We start from the raw sequence: 16,797 nt of genomic DNA, 5'->3' as shown, positions 1-16,797 counted from the left end.
GTCCTCTTGAAAAATCCTATTACCCCCAATGTCCGCGCCGACTTTTCCAGAAACCAATACGCTCGGCCTGGGCGTAGGTAAGCAGCGGAGACGGGGGCACGCTATCGACAGCCCAGAAGCGAACGTCGTCGCAACCGCAAATTCTGTTTGCTCGTCGGTCGCCGGAGGGGGGGGGGGGCGAGCTTGCGACGGGGAGGCGTACCACTTTCGCCGAGTGCGCGCGAGGTACAGACGTACTACGCCGCCGCGCGCCAAATCGGCCGAAAGCTGATTTGCCTGTTCGTTGTTTCGCGTCTCCGTCTGACCGAAACAATATAGTCTAGACTGGGCCATTGTTCCATAGTTCTCTCCGGGTGCGCGGCAATGCCGCTAACCTACAATAACGTTATTAATAGCGCTGTCCGGGCAGTCGCAACGACGCGGAGCCGCGACACATCCGAGCGCAGTCCCAATTACACGGCAAGCGAGACGCGGGAAAAGAGGAAAAACACGCGGCAGAGATGGTTTCGTATTCCGATTGCGCGTGCGTTCATATCGATGCAGAGGCGAGCGCGCCCCGGCAAGCGGCGCGCGAGCGAGGGGACTCCGATGGGAAAGCCGATTGTTGGGCGTGTCACGCAGCCGAATCCAGACTCTTATTCCGGCATCGTAAGTTTGCCGCGGCAAGCACTGCCGTCGCCTATGTCCTCTCGATCATCCCGCAGGCTTTTCTTCGAACGAGCAGCCGCTCGTTCGCCAGCCGGAGGGAAAATAAACTTTCGATATTCGTGCCGAGGTCGTCGTGAAAACGCAGTCGCGTATGTGCAGTCGCGCGAAATCGCGATCCGACCGACGAATTCTCCCGATGGGGCGTCTTTGACTTTTCACTGGAAATAAACGTTCCGGCGGTGAGTCTGCCGAGTCTCCGGAGTCTCCGAACTAACGATAAAAGTCGAACGAGACCATTGCTAATCCAGCGACTGAACTTTGAGAAAATCAGCATGACAAGCAACTCGAAGTCTAATACCCAGCAAGTCTAGCTAAACTCGGTCCCGCGGCCCCCGATCAAACTGCCACAGTAGTAACGTCGCCACTCGCAATATACCGCTGCGAGTACTCTCACCCGCACGATCCTGAAATTAATTGCTTTTAGTTCAAAAACTTTGGCCAGACCACGCTCTGGCGTTCGAAACTTGTGGGAAAAAATCAGAAAATAGCTCGATCGTTTGCCCACGAAATGTTCGAAAGGCCGTTCGCGTTGCGTTATTCCTGTCGAAAAATGGACGTAGAGGGCGTTGATCGCACGCGCACAATTGTTGAATTTCAATGAGCACTTTGGCAGGCCGTGTCGCGAACGACGTTTCAAGCTGGAAAAGGAAAGGCAAAGAAAGCCAAAGAGGTCGGACCGAGTGAAAAATGGAAGGAAGGAAAGTGGGTGGAAAAATGAGAAGGAATATAAGAGAGTGAGAGAGGCGGAATAAAGAAGGCACCCCCGCGCGGCACGAACAGACAGTATACGGCGGATAGGCATAATATACACGTACGCGCGTAGGGTGTATAGAGAGCATTGCTATTCAAGAATCGTATTGGCACGGCGTCACTCGAGACGGGAATGCAAACCATCCCAATCGAATATCTCGCGGCGCGTTGTCTCACCGAAATTTACGAGGCTTATAATCGTCGAAAAGTCGCGCCAAAGTTGCTCGGTAGGTGCACGCAAATATTTGGAAATTGCATAGCCCACATTCCCTGGCCGCTCTTGGAATTTATGAGCGACTTGCGCGGGCTCTTCCTTTTCTATTTGCATTGCGACGATCATCCTCGGTACGACACTGGCGCGTCAGAGCGCCTTCGGGTGCTTGAATTATGCCTAGCGACGCAGTGTCGACTGAGGGCCGCACTCTATTTTATTCAGGGACCTCTCTATCGCTCGAACATTCCAAGTTTCGAGCGGCATCTTGTCGGCACGCCTATGTACGCCGATCGGCAATTTTCTATTTTTTCTAACGTTTGTTGAGCTACGTGCTTACGTCGAAAAATGAAATAGAGTGAGAATATCGGTAGGTCGTTAATCATCGAGGTAGTTGGTCGATGAAAAGGAGAAATTATCGAGAGCGAGGATTTTGAGAGAGAGAGAGAACGGCCAAGATATAATAGGTATTGCGGGCGCGTACTCGTGAGGCAGCTCTTCGGTATTACTTTTAATTGAATTCCCCCGATGAAATTTCATCTTCCCCCCGGCGCGCACGCCTCTCCAGCTGCATTAAGTACCCAAGTTGCCGCCACCGCCGGCGCCGCCTCGCGCTCAGTTGTCCTTTCCTCTTTTTCCGTCCCTTTTTCTCGCCTTCGCGTGGACTTTTTGCTTTCCGTCCCGGCGATATACAGCGCGCGCGTACGGCGCCTCTCCTCTCGCTCTCCTCCTCTTCCTTTTTCCATTTCGCTCTCGATTGTCATTTACTTTTCGAAGCTACTCGCTGCCGGCCATATCTCAACTTACTAAGTGTTTTAAATGCCTCTTTCTTTGCTTTAATTGTTCGCGACTCGTTGCTCTTTCCACTTTATTTGCCGCAGCGGTTTATTGGGTCTTTCACTCCGGCAGTTGCCGTTCTCTTTTATCTTACTCCTTCCAGCTGGCTGCTACCGAGATTCCACTTGTCGTTCGCGCTTGCGCCTCAGCCGCGCTGCAGCTCGACGAACGACTGGCAATTTCCGTAAATATTGCAAACAGCCGCGAAAACGCCCTCTCGGCATCAACGTCCAAGCGCAATCCAGCGCAAAAATTATTCGTCTTGTCTCTGGCGAGCGCCAGCGGAACAAGCTTTCCCGTCCCTTTTTCTCTTCCATGCTCGGCGCTCCCTTGGCCTGCGTGCGCGTACAGCTCTCGGCATTTGTCTGGCGCTCATCTCCGGTTATTCGCCGCAGCAGCACCAGCGCCTCGGAGTCTTTATTCGCGGCGGCAGAAATGATTCGAGGACGGAATCTGCTCACGGCAGTTTCTCCTCGCGACGAGGGCTGCGGAGACGGCGAAACACAACCAGACGGAATATTTTACAAGGGCTGACTGCGAGGCTCCGATGAGGTGAGGCTGCTGGAATCTCCGTGACGATTCCGTCGCGAAGCGCAGATGCTACCCCCATCGACCGACGCGCCGCTACTCGGTACTCTTGCCCGGCTTGACGATAATAAAACGCTAGCCGAGCGAAACAGTGGCGCGATCGGCCGATGCCGAGTGCACTTTCGCTCGCAGTTTCTATATATTTACAGACGGATCCGGAGAGCGCGAGCCGCTCGTCAAGGGCCACTGCGCGAGGCCGCGCGCACGATCTCGCCGCCAGCTGTTGCGAATGGCTATCCGAGAGGTATTTCCGGGACAGCGCTAATTAAATTCGTCCCGCAGAAGCTGCCGTGAGCCCTGAGCTTCCCGGCATAATGAAGCTCTTCTCGGGGATCGCGCTGACAATCTTGGCGCGTTCCTCTCGTATGCGGACCGCGTCCGCGTACGAGAGGCCGCAGCCCGCGTACAAGCCAATTGGCCGCTATTAGGAATCCAATACGTACCTCATTATACTACCTTCCGCGCTCGCGAGCTTGAATATCAATGACGCTGCCAGTTTTTCGACAGACGCTCGGAGCGCCCGTCTGCGGCTCGTTCTATTTCCTAGGGCGTCATTGAACGATCGTCGCGTCGGAAATTGCTTTTTCGAGCTAGCGTTGAATTATGATGTTGGCGCAACGGCTCAGCGGGAAAGGCAATCGGCATTCGGTGAACCTAACGAAGAAATAAAAAGAGCACAGTAACGCGCCGCGGCGCGGCGCGCGTGTCATTAACCTTAATGGAGAGACGCTTATTTAGGGGTAAAAGGGGTTTAAGTGGATTTTCGGGGCTCATTTAGAAAATGAGAATCGCGGAAAAGTCTCAAGTAGGCTCCTTGTCTCGCTCGTGTCTGCGTCGTCCCGGCTGTACACGACCACGCATTCCGGCGCACAAGTGGCGGGCGAAGCTGGCCGGCTTTCGCCCGAGTTGTTCGCCCGACGACTGGGAAGTTCGACTGGTAGCGCGGAAGAGCTGCTCGAGCGTCTTGTTTTAATTAACGCTCCTCTCGGTGCGCGCGGCGAAAGTGGAGAAAGGGAGCGAGAGACACGGTACGCGCGGCCATAATTCTCCGCGCGAGCTTAGCTTTTCCCTTTGTCTTTTTCGACGAGCGATCTCTCGTGCGCGCGTCGAATGTGCTTCGCGTTATGAGCGCCCAAGTGGATTCTTCTAACGACAGACCGGGCTGCGGCTGCACGTCTATTGCTTCGGGGAAATTCAATTGGAAAATATCTCGCTGGCTGATCCTCCGAACAATCATCTTGAGAGCCTGCGATATACAAAAGCAAGGGCCGTGCGCCTCAACAGTAGACTCCCGGATCGCGCGCGGGTGGCAGCGAGAGGGAGGGAGAGAGGCGACGATCAAATCAGCAATAGCGCCGGGGAGGGGGGGGGCGCCGAATGCGGAGGTGTAGATCTGCTCGTCGGCGCGCAGGTGCGAGACGGTTGTTTGCGAAGACGAGGCTGTCGGCTAGGGTGTCGCGGCGCCGCGCGTCGCGGCGGAGGCAACGACACTTGGCGCTGCGGCGGCTGCGTGGGTTTCTACGGGAACGGAGGCATTTGCATACAGAGCATCTGTCACCAGGCCCTTAGCCGCACGGCCATTTTCGACTCCGCGCCGCCGCGCGATATCTCCGAGCGCGGATCTCGCGCGGATAATGCCGCGCCTGCTGCCGTTCGCATGTTAAAGCGTCTGCCGGCGCGAGATTGGCGCGAGGCACCCTCCGCGCGGAGCGGCTTCCGGGGCCGCGCGCTGCACCGCCAACTGCCGACAAACGCTTTCGCCGAGGCTCTCGCGTTAAATCACGCCGGAGTCAGTTGAAAAACGAAATTGGGTGCGGATTTTCGTCGAGAAGATAAGCGGGCCAGATATGGAAATGGCGCGCGCGAGATGTAAATCGCGGCGGAAAACGAGGAAACGAGACCCGGAGCCGTGCCCCTCCCCCCTAGTTCGCTCCTGGGTGTAAACTTGACGAGGATCCGCGGCGAACGAGAGTCGGGCTTGATAAATATTCAAAAGAAAGGAAAAGCCGACAGGCGCAAGCCGGCGGCGTAGGCCGGCGCACTTGGGCAATGGACCGGAGCAAATGAAAAACGGCAGAGTCAAAGCAGCAGAGGAAGAAAGGGGCGCGCCGAGCGACACCTCGCAGAGAGAAAGAGGCGCGGGAGCGCGCGCGCGCGCGCCCGAGATAAGAGAGCGCAAGGGGCGGCGAGGGCCAACGTGGCCGGGCGGCCCCATTAATTTGGCCGAGAGCCTCCCCGGCCTGCGCCACGCAAGGCTCGCGAGACTCGAGTCTTAATCCCGGCTGAGAAACGGCCGCCGGGGACGCGCCCGCGCTCGCGAAACCGCCCGAACGTATATAGCTGAAAAGAGAGTCGCGCAGCCGATAATCAGAGGAGGACATCTGCCGTAGCCGTCGCGATGTCGTACTCGTCCACGCCGGTGGCCCGGAAATACACCAGCGAGATCATCATCTTCGCTGTACGCTGCCTCTCTCTCTCTCTCTCTCTCTCTCTCCGCTTCTTTTTTCCTGCTCTACCCTTTCGCGCCGGCAAAAACCTCTCGCTCGGCTCTCTTTCTTACGTCGATACACGCCCCGGAAGCTCGTCCGCTAATGAGTCGTGACGGCACTAATGGCTCGCCCATTTACGTGTATTATTGTGCCGCCACACCGCGCGCCAGACCCCTCATTGTTCGGCTCCAACCGATCTTTTTGCTGGCCAGCCGCGGATCCGTTCCGACTGTCATCATTCACCCATTACCGCCGCTATACCTCGCAATATTCCGCTCTGCTCTTTCCTCGCCTCGCGATCGGGCTCCCCGGCTCTAATCGCCCAAGCTTTTTAATCATCTTTGCCTGTCCGCCGTCTTCTCGTGCGGAGCAGACGCATTAGCTTCGCCGAAACTCTCCTCGTTTTCAGTTGGATCGTATTACGTGCTGTGCAAGCTCGATACAGCGGCCAAACTCGAATGGCTATATGTAACTATGTCATTCGCACATTGCGTCTGACGATACCTGCTCTTCTATCTATATGCTGCGCGATGCAGCGCTCTTTCCATCGTGCACCTGTCTTCTCTACTATTTTATACCTGTACACCCTAATTTTTTTTTTTTTTCACAAAGGCGCACATCAATTAATTCTCATTAATTAATAATTCTGAGTGCTCGGAGCGAAGCGTTATGACGCTCAAAATACGATTGGAAATGAATTTGGACATTGCTCGAGTGACCATGATGCAGAAGATTGAATGAGTTTGACAGCGGAAAAGAAAGGGAGATCTAGGGTAGCTCTGGAATCGGGTTCTATAATCAAAGGCACCGAAGCATGGCTCGCGTAATATGTCCGATAGCGCGAACTCCAGGTTATTGGCCAACTGCTCAATCCGCAAGCGCCAGACCTGGGGAGTCTTGGGAGGGAAATTCGCAAAGAGCCAATGGAAAACGCTGGGACGCATTTCCTTTGAGCGACGCGCTTTCCGGGTACGATCGAGCTTAGCGCATTGAAATTCAGGCAGAGTCTCGCTTTCCATTTCTATCTCGCGGCTACGGTTCTCTCTCTCTCTCTCTCTCTCTCTCTCTCGCCAGTTCGATCCGTTCCGTGCGACGCGCTTGCAATTTGCCCTTTCCCTTTCGATCTCTCTGCTTTTTCCTTCCTGTTTTCTCGCAATGTGCCTTGCCTCACCCCCCCAACCGGCCTAACGCACCCTCGCATGCTTCGCAGTGAAAAATCTCTGAATTTCGTCAGGAATGATAAATGAGTCAACTCCGCGCTACAACTCTCTTAATGCAACCTTCCTCTGGAAAATGTAGCCAGTTTCCATAGTCATTCGTGCCAGCTATTTCATATTAAATTTTATTTTTGCGTCTTCGTTTTTTTATCTGAAGTTATATTTCAAAGTACTCTAATCTAATTGTAATAACTATTTTTATATACCAGTTTATTTTGAATTACAGAGAAGCCTACAACATCTCTTTTTTGTGTCCATTGCGTAACACTTTTCTCGCGTGTAAATGTAAGATATATAATTGTATGCCTTTTGGATTTTTTCTTCCTCGGCGAGCAAGTTTTAATTCACAAATTCTTAGAAAAATTATTTTTTTAGTTTCGTACAATGTTTTGCCTTTTATGTTTAGTTGTTGAATTTTTTGTTTTATGGTCGATACGTCTAGATAGATTTATATAGATGTATTACTTCATCTGACTTAATGGTATTTTTCTTCATGATGTTTGTTATGTTTCATTATTGGGCCATTTTTTCGTGTATGGGTGTCACCATTTGGAATTTGTATAGTTTTTAAGTTATCTTATTCAAACTTGACGCACACAATCAATATTGTAATAGAAATGTGGCATTTTAGTTTCGTAACTGTGGAAGTTACTGTGCAAGAACTAGTAATTGTTTTTGTAAGAAGCGAAAAAAAGTCTTTTTTCCTGTCTTCCGAAAATTTCTTTCTGTTTGTTAGCCTGTAGCATCACTATAATTTTCAGATTATCTTTTTATATACGTTGTGCATAAATGTATTTTTCAGTGATATTAAATGGTACCACCTAATTATATGGACTTTGGTTGACAAAAATTTAATCCATGCATTAGTAATTCTACTTATGAGTTTTCGGTTGAAATTGAATTTCGTCATGGAAAATTATACGAATGCTCTTTTTTTCAATAATTAATAATATCTAACGTCTAGTTTACTGAAATTCAGAAATCTTCAAATAAATGAACACTTTCTCACATAGAAAAGTCGATCGAGTCTTTGAACGTGCACTAAGCGGGCAATAATAACATATGTGCCATCAATAAACTCGACAATTACATAGTAATACGTTTGATACTATAGTCTGTCTTCAAGTAGTTTTAGACGTGATAATCCAGCAAAGTATGTCGATTTGTTGCATTGAATTATGAATATGTCAGCAAACAAGTATTGTACATTCGTTATTTGGCTCGCGACTGTTTTTGATAATGCACTGTTAATACCGATCGATCGACCGTCCGTGACAATACCTTTGGGGAAAGTAAACGATTATTACAAAAAGTTTGCCAATGACCAACAATACGCTGCATATGAAAGCATTCCATATGTTCGCCAACCAATTGAGAACTTTGCTTTCAAGTAGGTACAATGACAGTTATATTAAATCCCGTTCACCCTATTGGCATATACTTATACTACATTTCTACCTTTTTAAAATCAGAATTTATGGATAACATACATTAAAAATGCGTAAACTCCATACGATGCACACACATGATGGTTATCGAACGTAAGATAGAAACACAACTTTCAAAATTACTAGGAAGCTAATAAAGTACTTTGAAACTTTGCTAATAACATTCAAAACACATGTTTACGTTATCATAGTTTACAGAATATTCAAATAATATGTACAGTATCCGAAGTATTCATAATCCAATTTCAAGCGACTCATAGCTCTACTTCGATTATTACCATTTTATAGAAGTTATCAGCTGAACAGAAGTTACTACGCAAACTTGAAAATATAAAGACTTGCCTATCTTGTTGAATGCAACATCCAGTTCCAATATCAAATAGATGCACTAGAGCGACCAGAAGCTTGCGCGCAATTCAATTCACTACACAACGTGATAGTGGATCAAGAAGATTGCCTGTAGTCAAATGTTTATACTCCAGCTAAAAATACTTCCAAGACCGCTGTCGTATTTTGGATCGCCAGTGAAGGTAACCAATTCGAAAGTGGCTCAAACTACGGAGCGAAATTTCTAATTGACAAAGATTTCAAAATGTCATACCGTTCAGTGAAATACCTCTGTCAATTTGCAAATGATACTACGCAAACGACGAAAACTTTGGCGAGAGCTTTAGTTTGTCCTACTGTGGTCAGAACGGTTAAGCTAAGTCAGTTGGCATTTCGTTTACCTTATGAAATGTCATTAATTAACTTCGATTACAGACAGAAAAGCTGTGAGAGATCTGACGCATTTGGCTGGCGATCATCAAATAGTTATCGATGAAGTACGAGCAGCGAAACTGTTAAAATATACAAAAACCTTGTTCGATTTTATTTTTGTAACTTGAGAGCTCTTCATAGTATAAGTGAATCGTTGTCGAATTCAACAGAAAAGTGACGAAATTTTTTTAAATTTCACCTCGTTAAATGGAAATAATTCAATAAATTAATATTATCTCGATAGCTATTTGTCAGGATGATCATATCTATTTAGTTCTTAAGAAGCCAAGGATAGACCCAACTATTACGAAAGAAGATAAAGCAACGTCACATGATTTTCTTGATTTATAGTATTCCTTTGCCAGTAATAGGCGAGTAATTTTCTCGTGCGACTAATACTAGATTAAGATAAATGAAATCATATATGAACTATTGAACGCACGGCAGTTCATGTCAAAGCTTATAAAACAGATTTGAAAGGATCATTCGCACGTTTTTTTTCCGTTATATCTAGTTCTTAAACGCTACCGCGGTTTCAAACAATGTTTGGATATGCAAAAACAGTGGAACTCGCTATGGAAGCTTTCCGAAAAGGGTGTGGTGACCTATGCACGTAGATATTTCTGAATCATCTTTGACAATTAGTTACATACGATATAATAGTGTTTCTCACATTTGCAAGCTAATCGATACTGATTGCGAGTGATAATGCTTCAGTTATCTATAAACATAGAGTTGGAAAAATAAAATAAGAATTGATATTTTAAATAGAATGGAATAATTAGATTTGATGTTGTTGACTGTACATAAAAAATTCGAAAGTGGATCGCAATAAAACATTGTAGTGTTTCTTCATAATGCATTCTTAATTTGCGATATTGGGTATGCTCGAGCTGTAAACGATAAAAATAACCAGGGCGCTATTTGACTTTTTGAAAAAACTTGTAGTTGTTTTCGAAAGAGTAAAAAATGACAAACAAACGATGCATTGCTTAGATGACATTGGCACAAAGGAATTTGAAATAGCCGAAATGTTCTGTCATCCGATTACAACATGTGCGACTGCTGAAAAGAAATTTGATCTTCGCTAATGATTTAAATATATAGGACTGTCACTGCCAGATAGTACAAACGTACATACAAAATTCGAGCAAAGTCCTATTCTGGGACGATCGCATCGATTCCACCCATCTTATTTGGAAATAAGCTGGATGGTATAGTATTTGGATGATTTGGGAAAAGTCTTAGGCTTCAAAAGACTAATGAATATAAAAGCAATATAAAAACTACAATATACCCGATAGCAGTAGAATTTGTTATAGCAATGTTTTGAAAAAGAGAAAGAAAATGAAATGAGAATAGTTGAGAAAATAAGTGCATAAAAAGGCTTTAGGCAGGAGGTGCACCGATATAAGCGGCAAATAGAAAGCGGGCAATGGGAGAGCCGTAGAAGTAGCAAATAGAGCGTGACTAGAGGCAGATCTTAGCGTGGTAGCTCGTAGGGAGGGATGTAGCGAGGCAAGAGCCGGCAGCGGCAATAATCTGGTCGCGGCGTTAAAACGTGAGCACAGCCAATGCAAATGAATTCCGAGTGGTCGCGCGTGCCCAGACGGTCTCAGCGCACGCACTTGTGACTCGACCTTGGATGGGTCTGTTGTTTGCCGAGGCGCAGCTCGGAAACGCCCTTGCTAGCCTGTCTGCGGCGTCGCTTCCAGGCGATCCGAAGAAAAGAGGTCTCTCGATCGACCTCGAGGCTCGACGCGAATTGGGTCGTCGCGACCGAGCGGAGATCATCGAACGGCAATGCCGAGGGACGCGCGCGGCGTAATCGTGGTTTGATCGCTAACTGCAGCCGCATAACAGAGAGGCGAGCGCGGCCGATCGAGGTTTACGGGGTGTAAGCTCCCCGCCGATAGACGAGACGACGACACGTAGAGCGAGGTGTGATCCGTGCAATAAAGCCAGGCCAGTGGCGATCGATTCGGCCGACTGCTAAATCCCGGCCTGTACGTCCGTCTAATTGCGAGCCCCGGCCCGTCGACATAGCCCGCCCAACCAAATCATTCATGATTCAGGCAGCTCGACGAACGCAGCCGCAGCGCGCGCCCATGGCCAAATGCCCCCGACCGCCTCTTGCCTTGGCAAATTGCCTGCCTTGGCTCTGGCTCTCTCTCTCTCTCTCTCTCTCTCTCTCTCTCTCTCTGTGCGTCACGCGAATTGGCATTTGCCACTGTAACGTAGATCAATGCAGTCGGACCCGGCGATACACACGGAATCTGTAATTATCTTGTTTACCACAGCGGATGGCTACTCGTGGATTGCTGATTCAACGGCCTTTCAAAGCTTTTCCCTATCGACAATAACGCGCTGTCGATGTTTTATTAGAAGCGAGCCGAGCGCCGGGTTTCGTTCACCTCCATGAAATCTCTGCGCATGTTTACAGTCGTATATGCGAGAGCCGTCTTATCCGGCGCACATCTATCGAGCACTAGGTATACCTGCGCGGCGCCGGAGCAAGTTTATCGCTAATGCAAGCCCAACGACACTCGCGGCAACTATTTACGAGCTCGTCCCTTTCGCGTGCGCGAGCGCATTAGAGGGCCGGCAGACGGACGCGGACGAGGCCGCTTTTCCCGCATGAATCGTACAGAGGGGGAGCGAGAAAAGCCCCGACGACTCTCCGGCAACGCGCGCGACGGCATTCTTTCGCGGCTGCCGCGCGAGCGACACCTCTCTCTCTCTCTCTCTCTCTCTCTCTCTCTGTCTCTCTCGCCACTGACGTTGACTGACTGCCCGACGGCTCGAACACGCGTTAACTTGCAATCGGCTCGCGGAAAAAGTTGCGCGCGCTGTACCTATATCCGATCGCTTCATCGATCGCCATCCAACTTTCAATTACTCAGTGCCCCTCCAGCGCGCATAGTAATGAGAACCAAGCCTGGATGTGGATTAATTTTACATTCGCGCGCCGCAGTAAAAACTCTGGTGGGATTCGAATCCTCGTGGCCGTTCGAAAAATTGCTCAGGCGGCGTTGAGGCGCCGATGTAAAGCGATCGATCTGCAAGTCAGAAGCCGAAGTCGCGACGCGAAATACGGGCGAGCGAGCTCCTCGCGGACAAAACAGCTGCCGAGCGTCACATCGCGGACCGCCGAACAAAGGAAGGCGGTGGTGGCCTTTTTGATGAGGAACTTTGGACGATCTCGTTCGACGGCGCGCCGCGTAGCTCGCACGGGTGCAACGGCTGGCCGCCTCGCATTAGAATAAAAGCTATTGCTGCGAAAAAGAGAGCAGGAGGAAAGGACGAAGATTCGCGTGGAGTAACAATAGCGTCTGGATATGGGAGCAGCCGAGCACCGGTAAAGCCGCGAAAGAGGGAAAGCAAAGGAAAGGAAAGGAGAAAAGCAAGCAGGAGCGCTCATTGTGCGGACCGATATGAAGCCAGCGCCGGGCAGCGGCCTAAGTACAATGCGGAAAACAGAGCTACCCTTTTTTGGTTGGCTTCGTAGCCGCGAGCGATAACGGCGAGCTCGACCCCCTGTCGCTAAAGTCGCGCGAGGCTTGCCTGCCAAATCGGATTGTGCACCGTCCACTTCGCGATGTCGTCCATCGCACTGCGGTGCACAACCGCGTGCCGTCGTGAAACTTTGAAGGAAGACGAAAGAGGAGGGGGCAGCCCTGTATTCGAGCCGATGCAAATTTAAGCCAGGCGGAGCCGCTATGCACTCGTAAAAACAGAGAACGAGCCAACGGCTACGGGTGCGCGACGTCAGCTCGTGGGAAAACACTCGCTCGGTTATCATTTCATTCGTCGGATTCCAGCCGACTCGCCTTTGGTTTCTCACTTTTTTTCTAAACACAGCCACACAATGAGTGCTGCGACAGACAGGTAAGACAGACCAAAAGCACAGTCAGTCGCGGAAGGTTCAAAAGCGCTAGTCTGTAGATCAGAAAGAGAGAGAGAGAGAGAGACGCGAATAGAAGCGCCTAACGAACTTAGACGGCAGCAACGGTCCAAAAAAGAGACAAGAAGAGGAAAAGTTGCAGGGAAAAGGCGAAAGGCCTTTCTCGCGAAACCTACGGGGTCTAGAGAGCCGGAAAATCGAATTTGTACTCGCAAGTCGGTTCTTTGTCTTATCCCCGTCTTTCCTTCTCGACTCGCACCCACGTCGCAGACTCCACTACCCGGCCAGCAACTTCCATTGACTTGTCGGGCAGCGTCTCGCGTCGCGGGCGCCGATTAGCTGGATTCCGCCGTCCGGCAGCAGCGACAACGCGAGTGACGATCGACCTGCAGGTCGCGAGCGGGGCAGCTACGCGGAGCGCTATACGGCGCGCGGCCTCGCGGAGCCTGAGAAAAAGGCTAAGGCAAAAACGTCAATAAAGAGGGACACGCGGCGCGCGCGGAGAAAACGAGTCCGGCTGCCGAGCACAAAGAACAAGCGACGGACAGCAGAAAACTCACTTTCCGTGGATCTCTTTCATCTTTTTACTCGTCTCCTCTGCCCTTCGCATCATGTTTCTCTATCTCTCTTCGTACATCTTTCTTATCGCATCTGCCGCTCGATCCGACTCGCCGTCCTGCCCTCCCCCCCTCGTTCCGATCCCCCGTTCGACGCGTCCGCTTTGCCTCTCTGACTCGCAGTGCGCGACTTTCGATCGGTGGCTCGGCTCGCGAGTTAGCAGCTGCCGATGGACGTATCCCTGGCGGGCGCGCGCTTGCACCGCTCCCGAATTTCGCCATTCGAGCCGCCTCGCGCTCGCCCTAATCGGATCTGGCCTGGACTCGGCCTGGAAGAGGGACGCCCACGAGGAACAATAGGATCGAGCCAATCTCGCGGAGGCGATCTCGCGGGCGTTAAGAAATGCGCGCCCGGCCGTGCACACGCTACAAGCGCGAGATAGCAGAGCGACGCCGCATTAGCAAGCGCCAAGTGCAGACGCAGCGAGAGAGAGGGGGGGGGGGGGGGAGGCTGGCTAGAGGCTGCGCACGGCAATCTCGCGCTGATTTCCGGTAGCCGGGAGAGCGGCATCAATCGGCAGCGGAGAAGGAATCAAAGCCCCCCGAAGCGACGTAATTCGAGCTCTCGTTCTTCCTCTCGCGCGCGCGCGCGCGCCCCAGCGCCCAAAGAAAAGTCGCGGCTGCATTGCACGCTCATACTTACTCTCTCCCCGGATCCCAACAACAGCCTCATTAGCCATTGTGCATCTCTTCCTCTCTTTCTTCCATTCTTCGCCTCTGCCGTTGCTGCGTTCATTGGCTACTCGTACCCCAGACACTCGCCGTACTTCTCTCCGACATTGCCAATCGCGTCCCGAAAAGTCACTGCAGCCGCGCGCTGCGCCGACGCAGCTCAACGATGTTTGGCCGACTTCCGATCATCGATCGAGAACTCGAATAAATGAAGCGCCAAGCGCAGCTTCATTCGAGTCGCGCTTCCCTGTTTGCAGTTCGTTTGCGAATCGAGAGTGGCCGCCGCAAGCTCTGCCACTGCGAGTTCCGCCTCGTGACTAAGCAGCAGTCCGACGAGTCGAAAAGAAGCAGAGATGGAAAAAGAGGAAGCCCCCGAGGTGCGCTGCGCTCGCAAAGTCCTGCGTGCGGCTTCTGTCTTCGCGAGCACACGCCTACGCTATGTTCTCGGCTTCGAGGCGGCACGCACACACCCACCCAAACTTCTTCCCTCGTCACTCGAGAAAATAAGAAAGAATCACCCTCTTCGACCACCTCACTCGCATACCTCGAGTGCTGCTGCTGCTGCTGCTGCTGCTGCCGCCGTCGCCGCCGTCACCGCTGAATAGCAAGCAGACTCGTGACATTTTTCAATTTGCTAATGGTTTATTGGCGCAACTCCATTCCAATTTGCTCCTGCTGGCCATTATTCAAGTCGCTGTCATTCAAAACACAAATTTAATTAAACTGGTCTTTGCCAGCTTGCCGCCGGAAAATAACATACGCGAAAATATCGCAATGGATTTTATCAATGTCGTTTATACTGTATGAAATCCAATACGACTTGCCCATTTCCCACAGCTAGCGGAACCAATAGGTAGAAACATCAATTGTTGCTGCAGTCAATTTCAATGCTAAGAAAAATATCCGCAGTTCTATTGGCTGAAGACTTTTCTATTTATACGTTCTACATCTGCGATTGTGTTCATGGGAAATTAAAGGGACGAGAAAAATGAATTGAAAATTGTTGAGCAAACGCTTTCGGAAATGGCATTGTCGCCAGTGCGCGACTTAATTATGCACTGCATAGATCTTTGCGTTTGCGGATTCAGCACGGACGTGAAAAAACAGATCTACGTCGGGCGAATCACTTTGCTTCGTACACCTGCCTTCTATTGATTAACTATTTAACAACAGGTTTTTCCGTCATCACTGTGAGTTTCAGTTATAATATACAACGTGACTGAAGTGGCAAATCGGTTTTTATCACACGTCAAAAACATTTTCCTTGAAAATCGTGCCGAATCCTTGTTTCGCGATGGCGAAACGAATGATGACTTGGAAAATTTGCACGAGTTCGCGATGATCAATGGCCTAGAGTTGCCAGAATATCCCATTTGCTGTCCCACGATTTGGGTAATGAAAAATCAATGCAGACTTTGCAAGAGTGGCCCAGCGAAGATAACGAATAGATGAATAAGTTAAAATGTTAGATGAGCCAGCGAACGCGAGCTCGGCATTAATTAGCCAGGAATTCCGATGTAATCTTTGGTCCCGCAGCAAATTAATGTAAATGCAAAAGCTAAAAGGTGGAGTGCAGCGCGCGCAGGCGGAGAGCGCAGCTAGCTAGGCGGCGCGCAGGCAAGCAGCACCTTTGAAAATTAAAAGTGAAAACGTGTTCGCGATGAGGCCGCAGCGATAAGTCGACTGGACGTGGACGTGGCTGCGAGGCAGGCAATAAAATGAGCGAAAATCGCGCCGGGAAAATGAATTTTCAGCGCGTGCATCGAGTGTGCAGTGGAGATCGGCGATTGGATCCGAAAACAAAGCTCGCTCCTCTCGCGCGAGAGCACGTATCCACTTGGAATCCCATATAATTTCCTCGGGCGCTTTGACCGTCTCGCCGAAGAAGATCGATGCTCGTTGCACAATGGCCGGCCTCCCCGAGGAAATTCCCGCTCGGCGGATTAGCGCGAGCCGCGTCGCTTATTTGTGTGTGGCAGCGCGCGGCTGACGCCCGGGTTAGTGCTTCGTTTCGCTATCACGCCTGAAACGTTGCGAAACCGATATCCGAAATGGCACAGAGCGCGCGAGTAATCGTCTATCCCCTGTACAAGTAAAACTCGACTAAGACCCTTATTAAACTCCAAGAAGAGAAGACGTCATAAATCTGTCTCTCGTTGTTTCTTTGTTCCTTCGGGTTGCGCTTACGAAAAATTGCAACGTTGGATTGGATGAGCAACAATTGTTGGATCGGTCGGCGAACGACCAGCCGAGGCTGCGCGCCGACTTGCTCTCCCAAGGCCCCGACGGCCGAATCAAAGCCCGAAAACTTCAAGGCAGATAAATATGCTAAAGCGAGAAGGTCCACGGAGAGAAATTAGAAAAGTTGGTGGCTGTGGAGTGGGAGCAACGAGCAATCGACCTGACCGCTTACGCCGCCCTGCACTCCGATTCATTTTCAACTTTCGGCCAATCCTCGCGCTCCGCGCCATTCCGCACCATTCCGCAGCTTGCCTTGGACGTGGTTCATCGAGCATCTTTTTTCGTCGACGTTTCTGACACATTAGCTAGCCTCGTTCAACGTTTATCGTCTCTACAAGTTTTACAAGGCGAAGAGC

The 16,797-nt window shown here is 50.3% G+C and overlaps 1 protein-coding gene across 2 annotated transcripts in view; it reads right to left on the bottom strand.

The window, feature by feature from the left end:
- LOC131663696 (prickle planar cell polarity protein 3-like) overlaps nucleotides 1-16,797 on the bottom strand; it is a 120,532-nt gene that overhangs the window by 81,749 nt on the left and 21,986 nt on the right. The window lies entirely within an intron of this gene.

Source organism: Phymastichus coffea, unplaced genomic scaffold, assembly GCF_024137745.1.
Source record: "Phymastichus coffea isolate CEN01 unplaced genomic scaffold, Cenicafe_Pcof_1.1 PCOF00038, whole genome shotgun sequence".
Classification (NCBI taxonomy): domain Eukaryota; kingdom Metazoa; phylum Arthropoda; class Insecta; order Hymenoptera; family Eulophidae; genus Phymastichus; species Phymastichus coffea.
This window is presented reverse-complemented; position numbering and strand designations above follow the sequence as displayed.